Consider the following 24,328-nt stretch of genomic DNA (forward strand, 5'->3'; position numbering starts at 1 on the left):
CTTTCCTTTCCCCCTTTTTAGTCAATGCCTCACTCAATCTCTATGGGTTTTTACTTCTTCTCTCTGCCACAATCTCTTCTGAGATGATCTGGTCAATAAGATTTTATACAGCTATCTCCCTCTCTGTTTAGCTTTTTTTGGTAATGTCAAATATCTTGCCAACACAAGACAAATAACATTAGGAAAATAGCAGATTTCCAGAGCCTGAAGAATTTAGCTTGTATTTTTTTTTCTCTAAATTAACAATACACTTTGCACATAGTCCAAAACCCAAACCACTCTCATATTCTTGGCATACTATTTGCTCTCAATAGCTCCAAGCTTCCTCTTAAATCCTCTGTAATACTGCTGGAAATCATTAAGCAATGAGTCATGGAAGCTCTCTGATGGCCTTCAATAATGATTTTACCATCCACACCAGAGTGGTTTTTTTTTAAGCTCCGTTTAACCAATTTAGTCCATTGCTGAGATTTCTTCTTGGGAGGATCCCAATTTTTCCTTTTTTCCAGGAGGAGCCTTAGGGTCACTGAGCCCCTGGCACTCAAGGTGCTATAGGGGCCAGCTGGTACAGTCTGATAAACCAAGGTGCCTCCTGAAAAAGAGTACTCATTGCTGCTGCTTCTGCCCTTTCTCACATTCTGGAATTTGTTCTGAGATCTCCTGAGCCTCTCCTTTGACATATCTCCTGTTCGCAGAGTTTCAAGAAAGGAGATCATCCTCAGGTCAAGAGCTGGAGTTTGTGCTGGAGAATTGAGCTTCTTAAACCTTCATGTCTATGGGCATCTACACGCATAATAGACACTGAGAATGCACTAACATCAAGCTGCATAATTCAAATATCAGTATAAGTCTGAAAAGACTCACCATATTTCTTTGCAAATTCTCAGTGTATCTTCATATTCTTTACCAGTTGTTATCATCTTCCTTTTCGTCCCAGGGACAGAGGCAGCCCTACCCCAGCTACAGATGGTTCAGATCCATCTCACCAAGTCTTTCCATAGCCCCATTTACCATGCAAATATCCCACCATTAGTATTCTCTCTTATTTTCATTTCAATCTCTTCTCCCTTGTATCCATGCCCTCAGCCTCCAGACATGACCAAATCCATGACCTCAGCCTGCAGACATATCAAGGGTTCCTATCCCCCAAATAAACTTTCTCTCCCTCCACCTGCTGCCCTTTTCCTGCTGCCTGTCTACTCTTCACACTTCCACTTCATCTCCTACCCACAGCTCAACCCACTGCAATTTGTCATCAGCCCCCATCTCTACACTGAGTTAGCAATGGACAAATCAAATGGCTTTTGCTCCACCCCTTTTCTACTTGTCTTCTCAGAAGCATTTGACTCTCTTGATAACTGCCTCCTTCCTTAAACTCTTTCTATGACTTTTCAGAGAGTTACCTTCTCCTAAATCTCTTATTTCTCTGTCTGCTCTTTTCTAATTTCTGTCAGACACTCCCCTTCTTCCACTTCATCCTTACATTTTGACCCTCTTTCCCTCTCTCTAAACTCTCCCTAGGTAAGATTGCCTTCCCCTGTCTATCTTAATGGACATCTCTCACTAGATGTGCTGCAGCCTCTTAGATACTTCCCAACCCAGATTCATTTCTGCCTGCCCACAACTTCCTTACCAAACTTGCTCCCCTTTCTGCATTCTTTGACTCAGTTAATGGAAATACCACTGATTATCTCCCCAATATTCAGTCTAACTTTTATAGTAATAGTTTTACTTGGGCACATGGCTATCCAGCTAAAGACTACATTTCCCAGCCTCCCTTACAAGTAGGTGAGGTCATATAACTAGGCCATGGCAAACAGATTGTGAGCCTAAGTAGTGCAAACTTCTGAGTCATGCCTTATTAACCAGTGTGGATATTGTTGTCTACAAATGAAAAACACTGAGTAATAGAGTAATGAATGCCAAAAATAAAGTTTGTGAGTTTGGTTCTCAATCATCCAATGCACCCCAATGTCCTTTATTTCAATTCTGTGGGCCCCACTCTTCCCTGTGTCTTAATTTTTACTTGAGAGACCTGGCAAGACTATAAATTCAAACTATGTTGTAATTCAGCAACTCACAGGATTAGATTCTGAACATGATTTTCAGCTACAGAAGTCCTTTGCTATTAAATATTACAAAAATTCTTCAAGACAATCTTAGAAATTTCTTAGTCTTCTGATCACTCACTGAGCTGAGAATTTAAAACTTGAAACTGTTGTTTTCTTTATGTTTTTCAGGGTACTTTGGAGCAATAAGACAAACCCACAGATCTTAGATTCTTCATGTGGCCCCCACAGTGATTTCTTGCAACAGCCACTCACATTCAAAGACTTGCATGGGTGACCACTTACGTAATTCTTCCCCCACCTTACAGGTAATAAGAGTTGAAAAACTTTCATCTTTAATAATAACTGCTTCTTATTGCCTTCAAAATCCAACCCAAACATGTATCCAATCCTAGCTTCTGATTCCTTAAGGATCTGTTTAGAATGAATGTGTTTAATATTTAAAAATGATGCTATGGACATTTGGATATTAAAGGATTAAACTAAGGTAGAGAGTTCTAGTTCTGTCTTCCCTCTTAGTAACAGAGCCCTAATTTTATTTAGGATGGCAAGACAGCCAACCTAAAAGTCACATTTCCCAGGATTTCTGGCAGCTGGCTATGGTCACATGTCTGGCTAGTAAGACAAAGTAGAGGAATTATTTAAGACTTCTGGGTAGCCTGCTTCAAGGGAACTGTCTCAGCAAAGCTGTTTGTCCTTCTGTCTCTCCTCTTGTTTCTGGCCTGCATCACAGATAAGACACATTGCCTTGCAACAACCATCTTAGATTATGACATGAGCTTGAGAATGAAAATGTTGGACTAGAAGTATGGGACAGAAAGATACAAGATGTCTATGTTTCTGATGCTTGCAGCATCTAGCTGCCTACTTTCAGATTTCACTTACATGGGAGAGAAATAAAATCCTCACTTGTGAATCCTCTGTTATTTGGGGTTTTACTGTTATATGCAGCCTAACCTAATTCCAGCTGATACAGACAATGCTTCAAGGACCAAAAAAAATTTAAAGGAAGAGAGAGCTTCAGTAATAAACGAGTGCAGGACAAACAGCTGAGTGATTCCAACCCAAGAATGTCTCTCACCTAAGGAATGATTTTCATTGCAAACTTTTTCAATAACCCTGGGAAGTGACTCAATTATATTATCCTCATCTTTCATTGAGATAACCCAGCCTATGAAAATTTAAAGGACCACGCTAGAATTTTGAGCCTACATGGCAGAAAGATGACCAAAATTCAGAGTATATTTGCCTATATGTGTGGTTCCTATGGTCAACCAATGAAAACAGCAAAAACATGAGAAGGCCATAACAGGATTAGCCAACCTTCCCCTCCTACAAGATAGGGTGAGTTTGGATGATTGATCACCTGATCCCTTTTAGATAAGCAATATTCCATGAGGGCTTGTCAGGCCAAGTCCCTCTATGGATCATAAAAAGAAGGGAGTCTTGGAGTCATATTTAGTCTTCTTCTGACCTTCCTGAGAAACTCTGGTAGCACTTCTGTTCAACAGGTATTCTGGATCTCAGTGTGACCATGGGAGTCTGAAAGAAAGGGTGTGGATCAACTCAACTATAGGTTTTAACCTTTTCCTTTGTCTTTACAAATGTATGTTACTGAAGTATAGTTGATTTACAATGTTGTGTTAGTTCCTAGTGTACAGCAAAGCGATTCAGCTTTACATATTTATATATATTCTTTTTCACATTCTTTTCCATTATGGTTTACTACACAATAGTAAATACAGTAATGGGCTTCCCTGGCAGCTCATGCAGGAGACAAGGGTTCGATCCCTGAGTTGGCAAGATCCTCTGAAAAAGGAAATGGCAACCCGCTCTAGTATTCTTGCCTGGGGAATCCCATGGACAGAGGAGCATGGCAGGCTACAATCCATGAGGTCACAAAGAGTTGGACATGACTGAGCAACTAAGTACACATAAATATATTCATAATTCCCTGTGCTATACCGTGGGACTTTGTTGTCTATCCATTCTATCTGTATATGCTAATTGCAAATTCCTAATCCATTCCTCCCCCAGCTTCTCTCTCCCTTGGCAACCAGTCTGTTCTCTAGGTCTGTCTGTTTCTGTTTTGTGAAGTGAAGTGAAGTGAAAGTTGCTCAGTCATGTCTGACTCTTTGTGACCCCATGGACTATACAGTCCACGAAATTCTCTAGTCCAGAATACTGGAGTGGGTAGCCTTTCCCTTCTCCCGGGGATCTTCCCAACCCAGGGATTGAAGATAAGTTCATTTGTATTATATTTTAGATGTCATATATAGATGATATTATACAGTATTCATCTTCCTCTTTCTGACTTACTTGATTTTAGTATGATACTCTCTAGGTCCATCCATGTTGCTGCAAATGGCATTATTCCATTCATTTTTATGGCTGAATAGTACTCATTGTGTATATATATATACAATATATATTTTTTAAAGATGTGGTATATATATATCTTCTTTATCCATTCATCTGTTGATGGACATTTAGGTCATTTCCTTATCTTGGCTATTTTAAATAGAGCAGCTATCAACATAGGGGCCCATATATGTTTTCAAACTATAGTTTTGCCCAGATATGTGCCCAGGAGTGGGATTGCTGGGTCAGGTTTTAACCCTTTTCTAGGAGAGGCTTTTATTCATTTTCCCCCATATCTGGATGAGCTAGGGATAATGTATAAAAAGATTTTGCCTTACAAATTAGTGATAAATATAACTAGGCCAACTAAGGGTTCCTGAAATTGAAATCAACAAACCAAGATTAGGTTGATGCTTCCGTGGCTTTCCAGGTAGCACTAGTGGTAAAAAAAAAATTCACCTACCAATGCAAGAGATGCAAGAGATGCAGGTTTGATCCCTGAGTTAGGAAGATCTGTTGCAGTAGGAAATGGCAACCTCCTCCAGTAATCTTGCCTGGAGAATTCCATGGACAGAAGAGCCTGGCGGGCTACAGTCCATAGGGAAGTCCGACAAAAAGTTGGACACATGGAGCATGCACACATACTTCCACGGCTATGATGAAAATGGAATGCATTTTTCAGATGCAGGCAAAGCCAGCTTTTACAGTCTGGTTCATCCACCTGGGTGAATATAAGGATTCAGCATCCCCTGCTGATTTAGAAGGTTTGATATGTTCAGTTTTGCATATTTTAGAATACATTTGGACACTGCAAATCCTAAAGGAATAGGCCTTAGTGAATAATAGAAAACATCAAACAAACAAATGCTGCTTTCAAGATGTATATGTCAACAAGTCATTTGATCATAAACTTCCTGTTAGAAACCAGCTTCCTGCCATTTCACAGAGGATTCAGGCTTCTTTCCGGCAATTCCAAAGCAAAATCTTCCACAAGGAGATCAGAGAAACCCCAGGAAGGGAGTCAAGGTTCTAGGAACAATGGATTGTCGAAGATTCTAATGTCAGGTTTTCAGATCCTACTGGGGAGTCTTATTCAGAACATTGGCACATTCTTCAGAGGGGTCCAAAAATGACCAACCCAGAACTGTGAGTTGAGGGCTGTGTGTTGCCATGAAATAGTCTTTCTAGAGAACAAAATCTTTGGAGCTATTAAACTGATTTGAAAGCAAAGTCTTCAGCAGTCAACTCACTAGTAATAAGAGACTCTGCATCAGTCTTCTTCAAGCCCTGAGCTTCCCACTCATCAGTCTATTTGTGGTTTCCTAATTGCACTGTGCTTGCTGGAGACCTGCTCCTTTTGCCTGTGATATCCTGCACTCACCCTTTCTTTTTTTTTAACATGTACAATTTTTCTGATTTATTTTATTTCTTATTTTTGGCTGTGCTGGCTATTCATTGCTGTAGGCAGGCTTTCTCTAGTTTCAGTGAGCAGGGCCTACCCCCAGTGGCAGTGTGCAGGCTTCTCGTTGTTGCAGAGCTTGGACTCTGGATCGTGGGCTCAGTAGTTGTGGTATAAGGACTTAGTTGCTCCTCAGCATGTGGGATCCTCTCAGACCAGGCATCAAACCCATGTCCCCTCCATTGGCAGGCAGATTCTTAATCACTGGACCACCAGGAAAGTCCTCATTCTTTCTCTACCTGGTTACTACCCACTCAGCAAGTAACTCCCTGCTTCAGGGGTCACTTCCTTCAGAAATGTTCTTCAGCCACCTTAGCAGCAGGCAATGAGCTTCATCTGAGCCCCCTACACCCCAGGTATACCTTTCACCATAGTATTATCACACTGTATTATAATTTTCACATTATTTGAAGGCAGGTTCTGTTTTCTTTTTTATTCTGTGCTATCAGAGTGCCTAGCATAGTGCCAAGCCTGTAATAAGTCCTCAAAATCTGTCAAGTAAACAAATTAACCAATTACCAGTGGTAGGAGCACAGTACACCATAGTATGACCAGCATTGGAAGTAGCATCAAAAAACCTGCTTCCAAAGCATGGCTCCATCACTTATTCAACAGATTAAAGTCTCTTAAATTCATGTCAACTACAAACTTGCACTTGCCAAGAGCATTGCCAACAACTGAACAACAGAGGCTTTTGCTTTCTGTCTTTACAGAGATTGAACCCCTTGCTGCTATAGCTGTTAATCTCCAACAACCCCTGAGGGAATTCAGGGTGGAGTGAGGTACTCTGTGCTCCAGGGAATCTGGTGGGACAGGTCTTTAGGTAGTTGGATATTTTTAGAAACAGATTTTATGACCTTCTTGGCCTTTTGGCTAAGATCAAGTGGTGGCTCAGATGGAAAGCGTCTGTCTACAATGTGGGAGACCTGGGTTCGATCCCTAGGTCAGGAAGTTCTCTGGAGAAGGAAATGGCAACCTACTCCAGTACTCTTGCCTAGAAAATCCCATGGACAGAGGAGCCTGGTGTCCATGGGGTTGCGAAGAGTTGGACACGACTAAGCGACTTCACTTTTTTTTTTATGACCTCAGTCCTTGCATCTCCTCATATCTAGAGAAGCACTAAATCCCTTCATGGTGACATCAGATCCTTATGACCAGCAAAAAACCTTTTGTAAAATGAGTGCTTTAATGGTGTTGAACTCCCCCTTCACCAAAACCTTATATTTTGACCTTACCCCACTGCACTTTGCAGCAATCTCTCAGAGCTAACTGAGGGGCTGCCTCCTGGGCTGCAGTTCTCATTTTGACCCAAATAAAACTTAACTAGCAACTCAAGTGTTGTGCATCGTTTTTAGTCGATACTCAGTTGCTCCACTTGTATAAGGAGAGTTGTAAGCCCTGGTCCATTCAATGGCTGAAGGATTAAATAAGATAATACGGGTAAAAACACTGTGCTAGATTTCTAGTAGCCACTTACAAGATGTTATTTAAATGCTCTTTGAGCATTTGTATTAACAGTAATGTACAATTTGTACTATCTGCTTTGGAAAAGGACTTATAGCATCATAGATAACAGGAGATGCATACTTCTTATGCTAAACTTGGCTCAGTCTAAAGGAAATTATTCTTCAGCTATTTCACTTTGTTATCAGCTGGGATATCCACTTCACTCCACTGACTGCCCGTGTTAATATTTTTCACCCATAACTACAATCCCCAAAGAATGGGCAGTCTCAGAGTCCTCATTTCTAAAACAGGGAGTCAAATTAGACGTCATTTATCTGCCTTTGACTGATGAAGTGTCCTCTGGGTTAAGTTCTTTATGTGTCCTCTGCTATATTCCCAAAGCCTAGAACAATGTGTGGCATATAGCATACCCTCAGTAAACATTGATTGAATCAGTTCTGTTCAGTTCAGTCACTCAGTTGTGTCTGACTTTTTGCAACCCCATGGACTGAAGCACGGAGGCTTCCCTGTCCTTTACCATCTCCCAGAGCTTGCTCAAACTCATGTCCATCAAGTCGGTGATGCCATCCAACCATCCCATGCTCTGTCATCCCCTACTCCTGCCCTAAATCTTTCCCAGCATCAAGGTCTTTTCTAATGAGTCAGTTCTTCACATCAGGTGGCCAAAGTATTGGAGTTTCAGCTTCAGCATCAGTCCTTCCAATGAATAATCAGGAGTGATTTCTTTTAGAATTGACTGGTTGGATCTCCTTACAGTCCAAGGGACTCTCAAGAGTCTTCTCCAACACCATAGTTCAAAAGCATCAATTCTTCAGCGCTCAGCTTTCATTACAGTCCAACTCTCACATACATACATGACTACTGGAAAAACCATAACTTTGACTAGATGGACCTTTGTCGGCAAAGTCATGTCTCTGCTTTTTAACCTGCTGTCTAGATTAGTCATGGCTTTTCTTCAAAGGAGCATCTTTTAATTTCATGGCTACAGTTACCATCTGCAGTAATTTTGGAGTCCAAGAAAATAAAGTCAGCCACTGTTTCCACTGTTTCCCCATCTATTTCCCATGAAGTGATGGGACCAGATGCCATGATCTTAGTTTTCTGAATGTTGAGCTTTAAGCCAACTTTTTCACTCTCCTCTTTCACTTTTATCAAGAGGCTCTTTAGTTCTTCTTCACTTTCTGCTGTAAGGATGGTGTCATCTTCATATCTGAGGTTATTGATATTTCTCCTGGCAATCTTGATTCCAGCTTGTGCTTCTTCCAGCCCAGCGTTTCTTACGATGTACTCTGCATAAAAGTTAAATAAGCAGGGTGACAATATACAGCCTTGACGTACTCCTTTTCCTATTTGGAACCAGTCTGTTGTTCCATGTCCAGTTCTAACTATTGCTTCCTGACCTGCATACAGATTTCTCAAGAGGCAAGTCAGATGATCTGGTATTCCCATCTCTTTCAGAATTGTCCACAGTTTATTGTGATCCACACAGTCAAAGGCTTTGACATAATCAATAAAGCAGAAATAGATGTTTTTCTGGAACCCTCTTGCTTTTTTGATGATCCAGCAGATGTTGGCAATTTGATCTCTGGTTCCTCTGCCTTTTCTAAAACCTGCTTGAACATCTGGAAGTTCACAGTTCATGTATTGCTGAAGCCTGGCTTGAAGAATTTTGAGCATCACTTTACTAGCATGTGAGATGAGTGCAATTGTGCAGTAGTTTGAGCATTCTTTGGCATAGCCTTTCTTTGGGATTAGGTTGAAAACTGACCTTTTCCAGTCCTGTGGCTACTGCTGAGGTTTCAAATTTGCTGACATATTGAGTGCAGCACTTTCACAGCATCATCTTTTAGGATTTGAAATAGCTCAACTGGAATTCCATCACCTCTACTAGCTTTGTTCATAGTGATACTTCTTAAGGCCCACTTGACTTCACATTCCAGGATGTCTGGCTCTAGGTGAGTGGTCACACCTTCGTGATTATCTGGGTCATAAAGATCTTTTTTGTATGGTTCTTCTTGTATTCTTGCCACCTCTTCTTAATATCTTCTGCTTCTGTTTCAAAGGCAAAAATACATCCATGAATGGGTGAATTGATGATACTTAGAATAAGCTAATGAACACATTTTTCATGAGCATCTTCCATGAATATTTTATGCCCCTCTGGAATAAATCATTTGCTGAGTATATTTTAAATAAGAATCCTATAGTAATAGTTCTTCAAAAGCAGCAGCAGCAGCTATTCCACTTGTGCTGCTGAGCAGGGACAAAAATGGTAGTCAGGCTAAAAAAAACCAAGAGCATATTGAGGGTCTTCTCAGCAGTGGACACCACCGATGCTGCCAAACTGTAGAAGGAAGTGGACACCTGTCCCTTTGACCTCATCTAACCACTTCCACAGAAGAGCCAACGGCCATAACCTGTGTATGGTGTAGTGTTTATGATAGTGAAGCAGTTGAGGACCACCCTACATTATCTGCTTATAAAAGACAATCCAACAGGCTTCTCTGTGCTAATGTGTTGCTTGCTCCATAAAACATCTCATATATGAGAACAAAGGAAAAATCCCAAGTCTCCCACAGAAGGCAGGAGCTAAAGGAAGCTGGACTTCTTATTTCTTATCTCTTCTCTTCCCTTCTCTTCCTTTCCCTTCCCTTCTCTTCCCTTGGGGTAGGAGGAAATTTTGACCTGCGGGGAGAAGTTGGTCTCTGCCTCCACTTGCCAGGGTATTCTTCAATCTCAACCTTGCTCTTTTCGAGTCTTTTCTCTTTTGTGTTTGTCAATCCCCAACAAATGAGTTTGAATACAATTGAATAATGTTGCGCAATGTAATTTTCCTTAATCCTGTATAGTTGAGATAGGAGCTCTGTATTGAAGAAGCAAATGAGCACAGCCCTGGGCCTCTACTGCATACCCAACCTCATATTATACTCTGCATCCACTTCCTCTCCACCTAGGAGGGGCAGGAGCTGAGTGATTGTGTTGGAGGTACAAAGTGCTTTTCGGCACAAAGCTTGTATGAAAGACCCAAGTCCAAAGTCATTAACTCTGTTGGCTCCTTTTCCTCTGCTAAAACCTTGTAAAAGGCATTCATGCTATCTGAGTCATGAACCTACTCCTGTGTACCAATTCATTTCACTGAATGAGTCCTAATCACTTAGATTCTGAAGAGTGTAGTCAAGTTGTTAGATCTGACTAATGAACCTTTCCAACACATACACCATTTACTGTAAGCAATACTAGACCCACACAGCTAAATTACATGTCATTTAATCTCCAAAAAAAGCAGGGAGCTTAAATAGTGGGATTCAGCTCTGAATCAGTCACTTAACAGGTTTACCCTGTAATCTTGGTGTTTAGTTAACATTCAGGAAAGAGCAGAGCCATGCAAGTCATTCAAGACTGCCCAGTAGGTTGGAAATTGGTAGGTGTGAACACAGAGTACATGATTTTCACAACTTTGAATGAAGTCGTTCATATTTTGGCAATGTTGTGACCACTGTGAATAAATAGAATGGCTCATCTAGTGGTTTCTCAGCTACCAAGAATATAGGCAAAATTCTGCCTTCATTTTTAAAATGCTTCAAGGTCATGCTATAGGAATGAAATTCACCCTCACTTAAGTGCAAAGTCATGGACCAGGCACAGTGGGGCACACAAGATTGGGTCTATTATGGTTCCTTCCCCCTGGAGTCCACATTCAAGCGGGAGATGAACATTATACAAGGCATAATGGGGTGAGTGTCTTCTAAAGAAAGAGTTCCTTCTGTAGAAGGTGGGAGGAAGGAGACCAGAATTCTAACTTGCTGATCAAGGGAAGATGACAAAGAGGAAGTGGACCTAAAGGATGAAGGAAATTTCAGTTGGAGGAGAATGAGGATGATGGCATTCCAGAAAGATGGAATACCAGGAACAATGGCATGGAGGCATGAAACCATTACAAGCGCTAGAACTATATAATTATATCAACTCCTAAATCTTACTTACATGTCCTGCCTACACTGTGCTCAAAGCATAGAGGCCTTGAAAAAAAGAAACCTAGTACTGCCTCTTCTTCTGTGCTCTAAAGATACATGAAGACTCCCAAGCATCTTTTATCACAGTTATAGTCAGAAGAAACTAAACAGTATCTTCATCATTCTATACCCAGACCATAATAATAGCTCCTTATTGATCTTCTGGCCATGGGCTCTGTTTCTAGTCCATTCTGTTCACTGAGGCTTCATGAACCTTCCTGTAAGATGCATTTCTTCAGGTAAGAAGAACTCATGGAGTGGAAGAACTTATAGTCCTCTTCCAGAACATCCTAATATTCACAAGATAAAGCTGAAACTCCTCAGCCTGGACCTCAGATCCCTCCTTGATCTGGTTTCAGTCACTCATTCCATCTTAAACTTCTGCTCCTCCTCATCGTGCAAACCAGGAAGGCATCTTATCACTAGGAAGCTACACAGAATTCAGGATGTAGAAAGAAGACAACTCTGTTGGGATTGATCAGAGACAAGGAAAAGAGCAAGACTCTGAATGGTGTGCCAGAGAGAGAGGCTTGCTAGCAAAGAGCTGGTGAGAGAAAAGACTTGTTTTTCTCAGTGAAAACTGCATTTCAAATTTGAACTTTAAAAATAAAAATAAAGTCTTAATGAGATTTTAACTCTCATCATATTTGGTCTAGTGAACCTCCTCCACAACTATTTAAGATGATCATTTATTTATTTGCTCAGCAAACACTGACTGAGTGCCCATACTATGCCAGGCACTGTTCTAAGTTCATGATGTTAGAGTGGTTAACATGACAGAAGTAGCCACAGAGAGTTTAGTAAAAACTAATATGGTAACATCAAAATGAAGTGGTTATGTAATAAGAAAGAATCTTCGTATACCATTACAAGTTAATCATTAAAGGGATGTTGCCTGTAAGTTTATATTATATATAATGCCCTGGTGGCTCAGACAGTAAAACGTCTGCCTACAATGTGGGAGACCCAGGTTCGATCCTTGGGTCGGGAAGATCTCCTGTAGAAGGAAATGGCAACCCACTCCAGTACTCTTGCCTGGAAAATTCCATGGACAGAGGAGCCTGGTAGGCTACAGTCCATGGGTTCACAAAGAGTTGGAGACGACTGAGCGACTTCAATGTCAATGTCAATGCCCTATCTATGGGAGCCCTGCCTCCCAGGTGAGTGCCAAAGGCATGAACTGTTAGTCGTTCAGTCATGTCCAACTCTTTGCAACCCCACGGACTGTAGCCTGACAGGCTCGTCTGTCCATGGAATTCTCCAGGCAAGAATACTGGAGAAGGTTGCCATTCTCTTCTTCAGGGCATCTTCCTGACCCAGGATTCGAACCCAAGTCTCCTACATTGCAGGCAGACTCTTCACCATCTGAGCCACCGAGGAAGCCCAGATAATGAGTGTTCATCAAAACTACCTTTGTTTAGTTCACAGAAGACATCCTGACCAGACCCAGCAGTGAATGGCTACAGGAAGGAAGAAATTAACACATCTCCTCCAGAGGCTAGCTGGAACCAAGAATTTACCTTCTTCCCTTTTAATAGAAAAGAAGCCTAAACTCTAGCTTGGGGAAGATGATTCTTTGGGACATTAATCCATCAGCTTCTCAGTCTTTCTGAATAAAGTTACTGTCTTCTTGCCCCAACACCTTATCTCTCAGTTGATTGGCCTATTGTGGGGTAAGCAGTACAAGACTGGACTCAGTAACAGTAAGACCAGAAGGTGTGTATATGAGGTGCGCTCACACACCCACACTCCAATAAAGCAGAGAAGGGACTGGGTAACAAGATGGGCCAGAAAAGACAGATGCTCCTTCATTTCACTGGCAGATTACCCATCCACCACATTCTACCTGCCCTTCTGAAGAAAGGTGACGCCTATAAACATTGCTAAAATTTTAAATAGGGACAGCGAGATACATTTCCTTATCAATGTCCCTATTCTTTCTCTTAAATTATTTTTAGTTCTTTCTGAGATATTTTCTAATGCACCCTTAAACAAGAGTAATACCGTCACAAAAATTTCAGTTCTGTAGAAATTGAGTCTGCATTCAGATCTGCTTGGTTAACAACAACAGAAATCAACTTGAGCTAACTTTATTGAAAGGGAAATTTTACTTTAAGGTTACAAGGGTAATTCATAAAACCCAAGGGCATGAAGACAGCCAAGCTTCAGAAGGGTCTAGAGCAAAGACCCAGAAAACCATTGGGGACCTCTCGATTTCTCCTTATTTCTCTCAGTACTCCTGTCTCTCTCTCAGGTCATCTTTATCTGGGTGATTTGCCTCTGCTTGAGTTTTCACTAACTCAGTTTAGGCCATAAAGAAAAGGTTACTGGCTGTCTCTGAATCTCAGCACCAAATTTCCGAGAGTGAGACTCTAATTGGCTGAGCTTAAGTTTACTCTGTTCTATTCAACAGTATCAGGACTTGGTATCCATAACACAAACATCATGCCAGGGTCCTGTTAGTAGAAGTAACACGGTGAGCTGGTAAGATTATCGGAAAGTTGTCTCCGATACCGGGAAAGTGCAAGTTCATGAGAATGCAATTCCATTACCTCCTAGCACTGATAAATTTCAAGGTTCAGTAACTTACAAGTTTACTCTGCTAGAAAGGAATACAAAGAAAAGGAAGAATAACATGTTTAACAAATACACCCAACATCCTTTTCCATCCAAATTTTATAGTACATAAGAGCAGTGATTCTCAAACCTTGTGATCTCAAGGCCCCTTCACAATCTCAAAAGTTATTGATGATCCCAATGAGCTTTTGCTTATGTGGGTTACATCTATTGATAGTTACCATATAAACATTGGGCTTCCCAAATGGTGCAGTGGTAGAGAAGCTGCCTACTAATGCAAGAAATGCAAGAGATGTGGGTCTGATCCCTTGGTCAGGAAGATCCTCTGGAATAGGAAATGGCAATCCACTCCAGTATTCTTGCCTAGAAAATTCCATGGACAGAGGAGCCTGGTGGCCTACAGTCCATGGGATCGCAAACAAAATTAAAATACATTTGAATTGGTTAGAATAAAACTAAAGTCAAGTCCTGTAGAATAATACTAGAATACTAGAATAATACTGGTTCTACTCCAAACCCTTTTTTTAATTTTAATATCTTGACTCAAAGGAGTATTTCTTGGAGGCCTGCAGAAGTTTCTCTTCTGGTTAAAAGAAAAAGGCAGCATCTGGGCATGGTGCTTTCTCATTGGCAACTCACAAATCTAGCTCTATTCTATTTAAACTTCATCTTCTACAGGTAAACCTTTTTACAAAACGGAAATAGTCAGAGATGTATAAAATAAATTTATGGTTTCCAAGGGGGAAAAGGGAGGGGGAGGATAAATTGAGAGATTCAGATTGACATATACACGCTAGTATATATAGAAGAGATAACTAATAGGAAATTACTGTATAGCACAGGGAACTCTACTCAATAGTCTATAATGATCTATACGGGAAGAGAATCTAAAAAAGAGTTGGATGTCTGTATAACTGATTCGCTTTGCTGTACAGCAGACAAATAACACAACATTGTAAATTAACTATACTCCAATAAAAATTAATTTTAAGTAAATACATAAACTGCATCTCTTCCAAATTGACAGGAAATGAGGAAGAAGGGAGTGAAATTTTTCTTATGGGGTCCCATCACAAACCATACATAAAAAGTAAAGAGAACAGAAGTCAGATTACTGCCCTCTGGCTTAATAAACTCTCTTCACTCACATTTCACAACTTTGGTTGAAGACACAAAATTCATAAGTTATTTAATTTTCTTTATCCAATGCCACTGTATTTTTATCAAAGGAAACAGGGAAATATTTCCTTGGACCACATGCCAAGTGGCCAAAGGCAACGAACATATTTTATGAGACAATACATTTGCACAAGAAAGAAAATAAGAAAATAAGACATTATCCTGTGTAGCCACTAGAGTTTCATCCAGGTCTTACTCCCACACTATCCTGCCAAACTGCTGATCTAGGGTCTGGGACCCAATATGCCATAATATAGAGTCAGGAAATAACTCAGTTACTTGGCAAGCGCAGGGACTTGATTTGGAGAATATCCTTTTCTCCGGTTATCTTTTACACTAAAGCACTTTCCCATGAGCTTCATACGGAAACATTTAGATTCCTCCTTACACTAAAATCTCCAGAACCAAACAACTAAAATGCAGTGCCTTTGGTTTAATTTTAACGAGAGAATGCAACAAAACATCCATCCAGGATGACATAAACCAGAACAAGAGTTTTGTAAAAATATAATCAGCAGGGTAACAAAGCACACACTGGTAACTTGTTATTTGGATCAAATAACAAAGTGTTTGTTTACATGATATTTTTTTGTTTTGTTTTTCTAAAGCTAAAAGATTCACATTTTTTGTTAGATACTTTTCAGAATTTAGAGTATGCTTCTTCCAGCCTCTCCTGGCTCAGTGGTTGGACAGGATATGGTGACAGTAGGACCTGTATAAAACTTTTTAGTGGCCACATAAGATCATGTCTAAGGGACTTTCCTGGTGGTTCAATGGCTAAAACTCCCCACTCCCAATGCAGGGGGCTCAGGTTCAATCCCTGGTCAGGGAACTAAATCCCACATGCTCTAACTAAAGATCCTGTATGCTGCAACTAAGATCTGGCACAGCCACATAAATGACAAAGTAAATAAATGAATATTTAAAAAGAAAAAGATCATGCCTATCCACTTCATTCCTTACTTATGTAAATGTATTGCCTCTTATAAAAAATATTTGTTGTCTCAGGCCACCTAGCACATGTTTCAAGAAAGTACTTTGCTAAAAAAAAAAAAAAAAAAAGAAAGTACTTTGCTGTTTCATTGTGCAAGAAAATAATGGTGGGAGTTCCCTGCCAGTCTAGTGGTTAGAACCCAACATTTTTACTGCTGGGGCCTGGGTTCAATCTCCAGTCAGGGAACCAAGATCCTGCAAACTGCACAGAGTAGCCAAAAAAAGAAAATACTGGTATTGGGTAAAGAAAATTAAATAACATGTACTTGAGTCCTGAAAAATATTATTTAAATATATTGAGTACGTCAAGGCTGTATATTGTCACCCTGCTTATTTAACTTTTATGCAGAGTACATCATAAGAAATGCTGGGCTGGAAGAAGCACAAGCTGGAATCAAGATTGCCAGGAAAAATATCAATAACCTCAGATATGCAGATCACACCACTCTTATGGCAGAAAGTGAAGAAGAACTAAAGAGCCTCTTGATGCAAGTGAAAGAGGAGAATGAAAAAGTTGGCTTAAAGCTCAATATTCAGAAAGCTAAGATCATGACATATGGTCCCATCACTTCATGGGAAATAGATGGGGAAACAGTGGAAACAGTGGCTGACTTTATTTTGTGGGGCTCCAAAATCATTGCAGATGGTGATTGCAGCCATGAAATTAAAAGATGCTTACTCCTTCGAAGGAAAGTTTTGACCAAGCTAGAGAGCATATTAAAAAGCAGAGACATTACTCTGCTTTTGCCTACAAAGGTCCGTCTAGTCAAGGCTATGGCTTTTCCAGTAGTCACGTATGGATGTGAGAGTCGGATTATAAAGAAAGCTGAGCACCGAAGAATTGATGCTTTTGAACTGTGGTGTTGGAGAAGATTCTTGAGAGTCCCTTAGACTGCAAGGAGATCCAACCAGTCCATCCTAAAGGAGATCAGTCCTGAGTGTTCATTGAAAAGACTGATGTTGAAGCTGAAACTCCAATATTTTGGCCACCTGATGCGAAGAGCTGACTAATTTGAAAAGACCCTGATGTTGGGAAAGATTGAAGGCAGGAGGAGAAGGGAACAACGGAGGATGAGATGGTTGGATGGCATCACTGACTCAATAGACGTGAGTTTGGGTAAACTCCAGGAGTTGGTGATGGACAGGGAGGCCTGGCGTGCTGTGGTTCATGGGGTTGCAAAGAGTCAGACACGACTGAGTGACTGAACTGAACTGAACTGATATTTTATTTCTTAATAAAATTATTTATCACGTAGAGTAATATGTTATTTCATTTTTTAAAGTGGTAATCATTTAAAAATTGGGGAGCTAATATTCAAGCCTTTATAAAATGCAATCAAGATAAATATCTCATATTAATAGACAATGTCTTGGAGGATAGTCTAACCTTGTCTCCTGGGCATGTTTAGCCATGGTTAAAATATCAGGGTTCTATTCATTTTATATCTTATAAGATTCAGAAGTTTGGGAAACTTAGCACTTTAGGATTCGTTGCTGAGCAAAGACATTAAGGATTTCAGCATTTTCTATATCTGTGTTCCAACAATAGTATTGGGCTTCCCAGGTGGCACCAGTGGTAAAGAACCCACCTGCCAATATGGGAGACTTTTAACAGTCGCAGTTTCGATCCCTGGGTCCAGAATATCCCCTGGAGGAGGGCATGGAAACCCACTCCAGTATTCTCGCCTAGAGAATCCACTGGACAGAGGACCCTGGTGGGCTATATGCCATAGGGTTGCAAAGAGTAGGACACAACTGAAGTGACTTAGCATGCATACACAACAATAGTATTAACTCCAATGTTCCATGAGAAGCTCAGTACTCACCAATCAAATGAAATGATAGATTGAAGCATTAGAATTTTTACAGGATGATTTACATAATATGCAGAAAGCCACAATGGGATTTTTCTTCATTTAATGCACAAAAATTTCTTTCTGGTCTGCCTCCAAAATAAAGACAAGGGTTAGCCCTAAAGTAATGAAATTTCTCTGTTTTTTAGATCCAACTCTACTCTTTTAACGTCATTATCCACAAAAATTGAAATCTATTTTAGCACCCACATATTATGTAAGTTAATATAAAGAGAATACTGATGGATGAAGTTTAGAATGAGCCAAATAAGAAAAGTTTTCATTTTTCCATGCAACGAGAAAAAAACTACTAGAAAAGGATTCTTAAAATTTTTTCCATTATTCTAAAGCTCCTTGTTTGTGGAAACTATCCAATTTTCCAAAGAAAATATTATCCTTAGGGCTTTGTACAAGAGCATATTTATTGTTATGATTTTAAAATTACTGTACTTTTATTATTAATATTAACTACTTTTTTAACACTGGAAACATTTCTGATGCCAAAGAAAGCATTTTTTATCATTACCTTTACCATACTATTTTAATAAAACAAACACAATATCAAGTCATAAGATCATTAGGCAAGAACAGAGGACAAGATTCCATTTCTAGTAATTGCTAAGTAGCTCATATTAGACCAATCCTCTCAAAGTCACAATTATAAACTCTGGACAAAACACACACACACACAAAATCAATGTCTGAAGCCATTTGAGAGTAGCCAAAAGCAGACAAAAAACTGGTTGTCAACATTTAGAAGAAAAGCTTGGCACTTGGATAATTGCCCATTTTTAATGTCCTTTTTCCTGAATATAGTCCACAAATGATGTCACTAGAAAGCAACTAAAGATTGAATAGAAACCTCTCTGGCTCAGTAATCAGAAGACAATATTCAGAGCAACAGTAGCTGTAAAATGGAGGGGGAAATACTGGAAAGAAGAGAGCCCCAAAGGGGAAGCCCCAAATTCTACATATAAACTCTAAGAAAATCTCTGGCCAACTCTAAAGTAAGCATATGTTAGGCTAATACCAAGATGCCCAGCTTAGGCTGAAGGAACTAAACAGAAATTTTAATTGCTGTATAACACAGGGGAATTTAGAATTTGAGATTGGATTAGCCAGGTTAATTGCCTGCTAAAACAGAAGAACACTATTCTTTATAGTAACCTAACAGAGGCCATGTATGGATGTGAGAGTTGGACTGTGAAGAAGGCTGAGCACCAAAGAACTGATGCTTTTGAACTGTGGTGTTGGAGAAGACTCTCGAGAGTCCCTTGGACTGCAAGGAGGTCCAACCAGTCCATTCTGAAGGATATCAGCCCTGGGATTTCTTTGGAAGGAATGATGTTAAAGCTGAAACTCCAGTACTTTGGTCACCTCATGCGAAGAGTTGACTCATTGGAAAAGACTCTGATCCTGGGAGGGATTGGGGGCAGGAGAAGAAGGGGACGACAGAGGATAAGATGGCTGGATGGCATCACTGACTCTATGGACATGAGTCTGAGTGAACTCCGGGAGTTGGTGATGGACAGGGAGGCCTGGCGTGCTGCAATTCACGGGGTTGCAAAGAGTCAGACACAACTGAGTGACTGAACTGAACAGAGGCCAGGGTCTCTGCAACATACTATTCATAATATACATGATATAATCTAAAATTACTAGACATTGAGGGGAGATAAGAAAATATGACTCATACACAAGAGAAATGACAGTCAAGTGAAACCAACTCCAAGATGACTTAGATGTAAAATCAAAAAGTATGTTAAAACAGCCATTACAATGGTGCTCAAATATATAAAGCAATATAATGAGTGGACAGAAAATAACCAAAGAGAACTAGAAATTATAAAAGAATTAAATGGAAATATTGGAATTAAAAATATATCTGAAATAAAAATTTCATTGGGTGAGCTTAACAGTAGGTTGGAAATAACAAAAGAGTCAGTCAATATGAAATCAGATCAAGAGAATTATCCAATTGAAGAAGAAAGAAAACATTTTAAAAAATAAAGCTTCCAAGACTTGTGAGAAATAGGAAATAATAGTACGTACTAATGATATTACACATGTAATAATACATATATTATTAATATACATAATAATAATACATGTATGGCAACCCACTCCAGTATTCTTGCTGGGAAAATCCCATGGACAGAGGAGCCTGATGGGCTACAGTCCATGGGGTTGCAAAGAGTTGGACACGACTGAGCAACTGAGCACAGACACACACAGTATTATAATATTATTATGTATTATAATGGACTTCCCTGGTGGCTGAGACGGTAAAGTGTCTGTCTACAATGCGAGAGACCTGGGTTCAATCCCTGGGTTGGGAAGATTCCCTAGAGAAGGAAATGGCAACACACTCCGGTACTCTTGCCTTGAAAATCCCATGGACGGAGGAGCTTGGTGCAGGCTACTGTCCATGGGGTCGGGTGGTTCAGATGGTAAAGAATCTTCCTGCAATGCGGGAGACCGGGGTTCAGTCCCTGGGTTGGGAAGATCCCCTGGAGAATGGACTGGCTACCCACTCCAGTACTCTTGCTCGGAGAATTCCATGGACAGACTAGCCTGGTGGGCTAAAAGCCATAGGGTCACAGAGTTGGACAGGACTGAATGACTAAAACACACACATATTTTAATAATAATACATATAGCCTCAGATGGAGGGAAAACAGAAGAAGGGGGCAGGAAAAAAAACCTTTGAAGAAAATGATAACAAAAAGTCCCATGTTTGGTAAAGGACATTTATAGATTTAAGAATCTCAGGGCACACTAAGCAGAGTAAATAAAAACTTATGTCATCTTAGTCAAAATACTGGAACCCAAATATAAAAAGAAAATCTTGAAAGCATCAGAGAAAAACAATACATTATATACAGGGAAACGATGATACAGATTGTAGCTGATTTCTCATCAGGAGAAAAAAAAAGGCCAAAACTTTTGGGAAAAAATATCTTTACACTGAAGAGAAAAAGAGAGAAGGGAGGGCAGGAGAGAAAAGAAGGAGGGAGAACTAGGATTATTTTTCAATGAAAATTTGAAACTGAAGGAAAAGTAAAAACACTTTTCACATAAAGGAAAACTAAGAATATTTGTTGTCAGCCCTTATTATAAGTACTTAACGAATGCTCTGGAGAAGGCAGTGGCAACTCATTCCAGTACTCTTGCCTGGAAAATTCCATGGATGGAGGAGCCAGGTGGGCTACAGTCCATAGGGTTGCGAAGAGTCGGACACGACTGAGCGAATTCACTTTCACTTTTCACTTTCATGTATTGGAGAAGGAAATGGCAATCCACTCCAATATTCTTGCCTGGAGAATCCCAGGGACAGGGGAACCTGGTGGGCTGCCGTCTATGGGGTTGCACAGAGTTGGGCACGACTGACTTGACTTAGCAGCAGCAGCAGCAGCAACAAATGCTCTTCAGACTGACGGGAAATAGATAGAAATATGGATCTCCCAAAAGGATCTTCAAAAATGATAAATACATGGGTAAATATAAAAAACAATCTTTCTGCTCTTTTCCTTAAAATAATATTACCATTTAAAGTAAAATTTATAGCCTTGTATTAAGGGGTTTATTTCACACGGCTATGTGTTATGTATGACACTTGAGAGGATGATGGAGGAAACTGGGGGTAAGTGCAGGTAATCAGGGCAAGAAGAAACTTTCTGACGGCTTTTTCTCTCTTTCTTTTTAAAATATTTATTTATCTGATTGGCTGTACCATGTCTTAGTTGGGACACTCCAGATCTTCAATCTTCATTGCAGCTTGCGGGACCTCTTAGCTTCAGCATGCAGGATCTATTTCCCTGACCAGGGACTGAACCTGGGCCCCCTGCATTGGGAGCACATAGTCCTAGCCACTGGACCACCAGGGAAATCCTTAGATTTTTCTTTTTTTTTTTCAGTGTGCAACTTCCATTCAGTAAAGTGCACAAATCTAAGTGGACAGCTGGATGACTTTTTTTATTTTCCTGAATTTACAGCTTTGCTGATTTGACCACGGTGTGTTAATTTCTGCTGTAGCAGATGCACAGATTTTTACATAGGCATTCACCCAGGTAACCACCACCAAAATCAAGATATAAAACATTCCAGCTTCCCCAGAAGGTTCCCTCATGGCCTCTCCCATACGATGCCATTCTGCTTGCCTCTGTCACCCCAAAATAACTGTACCTGTACTGACAACCATGTTCCCCCATGTTTGCTTTCCTACCTCTTAGCCTTCTGTTCTATGGATGCAATCTTTAAGGCTGTATTAGTTGGCACCCCTATCAAAGGCTCACTGGAGGGAGATGTATATCTATTCTTTAATGGTAGAAGAAGAGACTAATTAATTTCTGAAAAAAGGAGGCATGAGCGTGAAAAAGACATAGAAAGGGCATAGAAAGAGGAGAGGAAGGGAGATGCTTTCTTGAACATGCTGAACCTACCAACTCCATGGAATGAAAACAAACACTACTTCTCTTCAAATTTCCCCCACAAGCCTGTAAACAGCCACAGACTCCGCCTGGGACAATCTCGAAGGACTTTCGGTTCCAGCTTTCTCTGATTTTACAGCCTCTGCAAATGGGCTTCAAAGCTCTTCCCCAAAGCAATTCCAGCAGGGCTCAGTGCCCGTGGCAGCCAAGGGCACCCTGGCTCCAAGTCCCAGGACTTGTTAATGATGATGCTGTTGGCCTTGAGTGGAGGCTTGCTGATTAGGAGGCAGTAGGTGGGGAATGCAGCGAGCTCTGAAGATAAGTGAATTCATTACTGCAGGGTGTGCAGTAACGGCTCACATCAAAAGCCAGCAGCAAGAAGGGCTCTTTGATCTCCAGTTCAGTACCCTTTCAAGTCGTTCCCTTTCTCCTTCCCAGAAAGTTCTTGCTTCTTCCTCCCTTGATTTCTGGGGAGAATTCTAATGAGTGACCTCCAGGCCGATCCACCCACCCAGTGGTATGCAGGAGAGAGGCTGGAGCATGAGCCAGAATCCACAATCAGTTCCCCGAAGAGCCGCACGGCCAAAGCCCCTGTCCCCAGCCACACAAAATGAGAGCACAGCTTTTAAGAGCAACTCGTGCACCAGGAGACCTGTACAAGAACGCTCTCAGCAGCATTGCTGCAAATAGCTCCAACAGCCAGCAACAACAGAATGACGTCTTGGTTATGTGTCCTAGCAATGGAATATTATGTAGCCGGGAAAATGGCTGAACTCCATCTCTGGGGAACCACACAGAGGCCTCTTACACACATGATATTGGGTGAAAGAAACCAGCAGGGAAATAATAGGTGGTGCATAACCCCATTTCTATAAATTGTAAAGCTTGCAAGGATAAATTACAGTGTTTCCAGATGAATAGTTAGGCGGCCAAAGCATAAAGAGAAGCAAAGAAACAATTGACATTAAAACCTGGAATCTAGAAAAATTGTATTGATGAATCTATTTGCAAGGAAGGAAAAGAGATGCAGATGTAGAGAGTGGACTTATGGATACAGTGAGGGAGGAAGAGAGTGAGAAAAACAAAGAAAGTGGCATCAACATATATACATTATCAGGTGTAAGATGAGTCACTGATGAGAACTTGCTCTGTAGCACAGGGAGCCAGTCTGGCTCTCTGTGACGACCTGGAGGGATGAGATGGGGGAGGGGTGGAAAGCTAAGGAGGGAGGGAGTGTATGTATATGGCTATATACACACATATATGTATGTATGTATATGTATGTGTGTATGGATGGATATGTATATGGCAAATCAGCAAATTATGGCTGATTTGCATTGTTGTATGGCCACAACCAACACAACGTTTGAATTTTTTTAATTTTTAAATAAAAAAAAAATAAAAACCTGGAAGGACTGGGAATTCCCTAGTGGTCCAGTGGTTAGGATTCTGCACTTTCAACGCTGAGGGCCCAGGTTCAATCCCTGGTTAGGGAACTAAGATTCCCACAAGCTACCTGGGAAAAAAAAAAAAAAGAAAATGTGAGTTCCTTCTGGCTGTTAAAAAAAAAGACAGAGAAGAGGGGGAGGAGTGTAGCCAAGCAGGGGGGCTGTGTTTCCGGGAGCCAGGAATGGTCTACTTCTTGATCCCTACAATGGTTTCCTGGATATTCCCTTCTTTATGTTCTATTTTTTTTCCTTCTGATCTTTTCAGTGACTGTATCACACAGTTTTAATAAATGGGCTTCACAAAAGCAAAGCCTGAGAATTTCAAGACTAGCTCGGGGAACTGGGGTTAAACAAAACAAAACAAAAAAAGCAAAGTCTGCTCAGCTGCTGTGATGCCTAACAGAGCTGCAAAGGCAGCCCAAACCCACAGGCTATCAGATGCACCAAGTGCAAGCATGATGCATGCTGTGGAGATGAAT

At 40.6% G+C, this 24,328-nt stretch overlaps 2 non-coding genes across 2 annotated transcripts; one reads left to right on the forward strand and one right to left on the reverse strand.

The window, feature by feature from the left end:
- Positions 1-21,785: 21,785 nt before the first annotated feature.
- On the reverse strand, positions 21,786-21,858 carry TRNAG-CCC (transfer RNA glycine (anticodon CCC)). The gene has a single exon. It is a non-coding gene; the product is annotated as a tRNA-Gly (tRNA).
- A 1,966-nt stretch (positions 21,859-23,824) lies between these two features.
- On the forward strand, positions 23,825-23,897 carry TRNAE-UUC (transfer RNA glutamic acid (anticodon UUC)). Its single transcript has one exon. It is a non-coding gene; the product is annotated as a tRNA-Glu (tRNA).
- The last annotated feature ends 431 nt before the right edge of the window (positions 23,898-24,328 follow it).

Source organism: Ovis canadensis, chromosome 8, assembly GCF_042477335.2.
Source record: "Ovis canadensis isolate MfBH-ARS-UI-01 breed Bighorn chromosome 8, ARS-UI_OviCan_v2, whole genome shotgun sequence".
In the NCBI taxonomy this organism is placed as follows: Eukaryota; Metazoa; Chordata; class Mammalia; order Artiodactyla; family Bovidae; genus Ovis; species Ovis canadensis.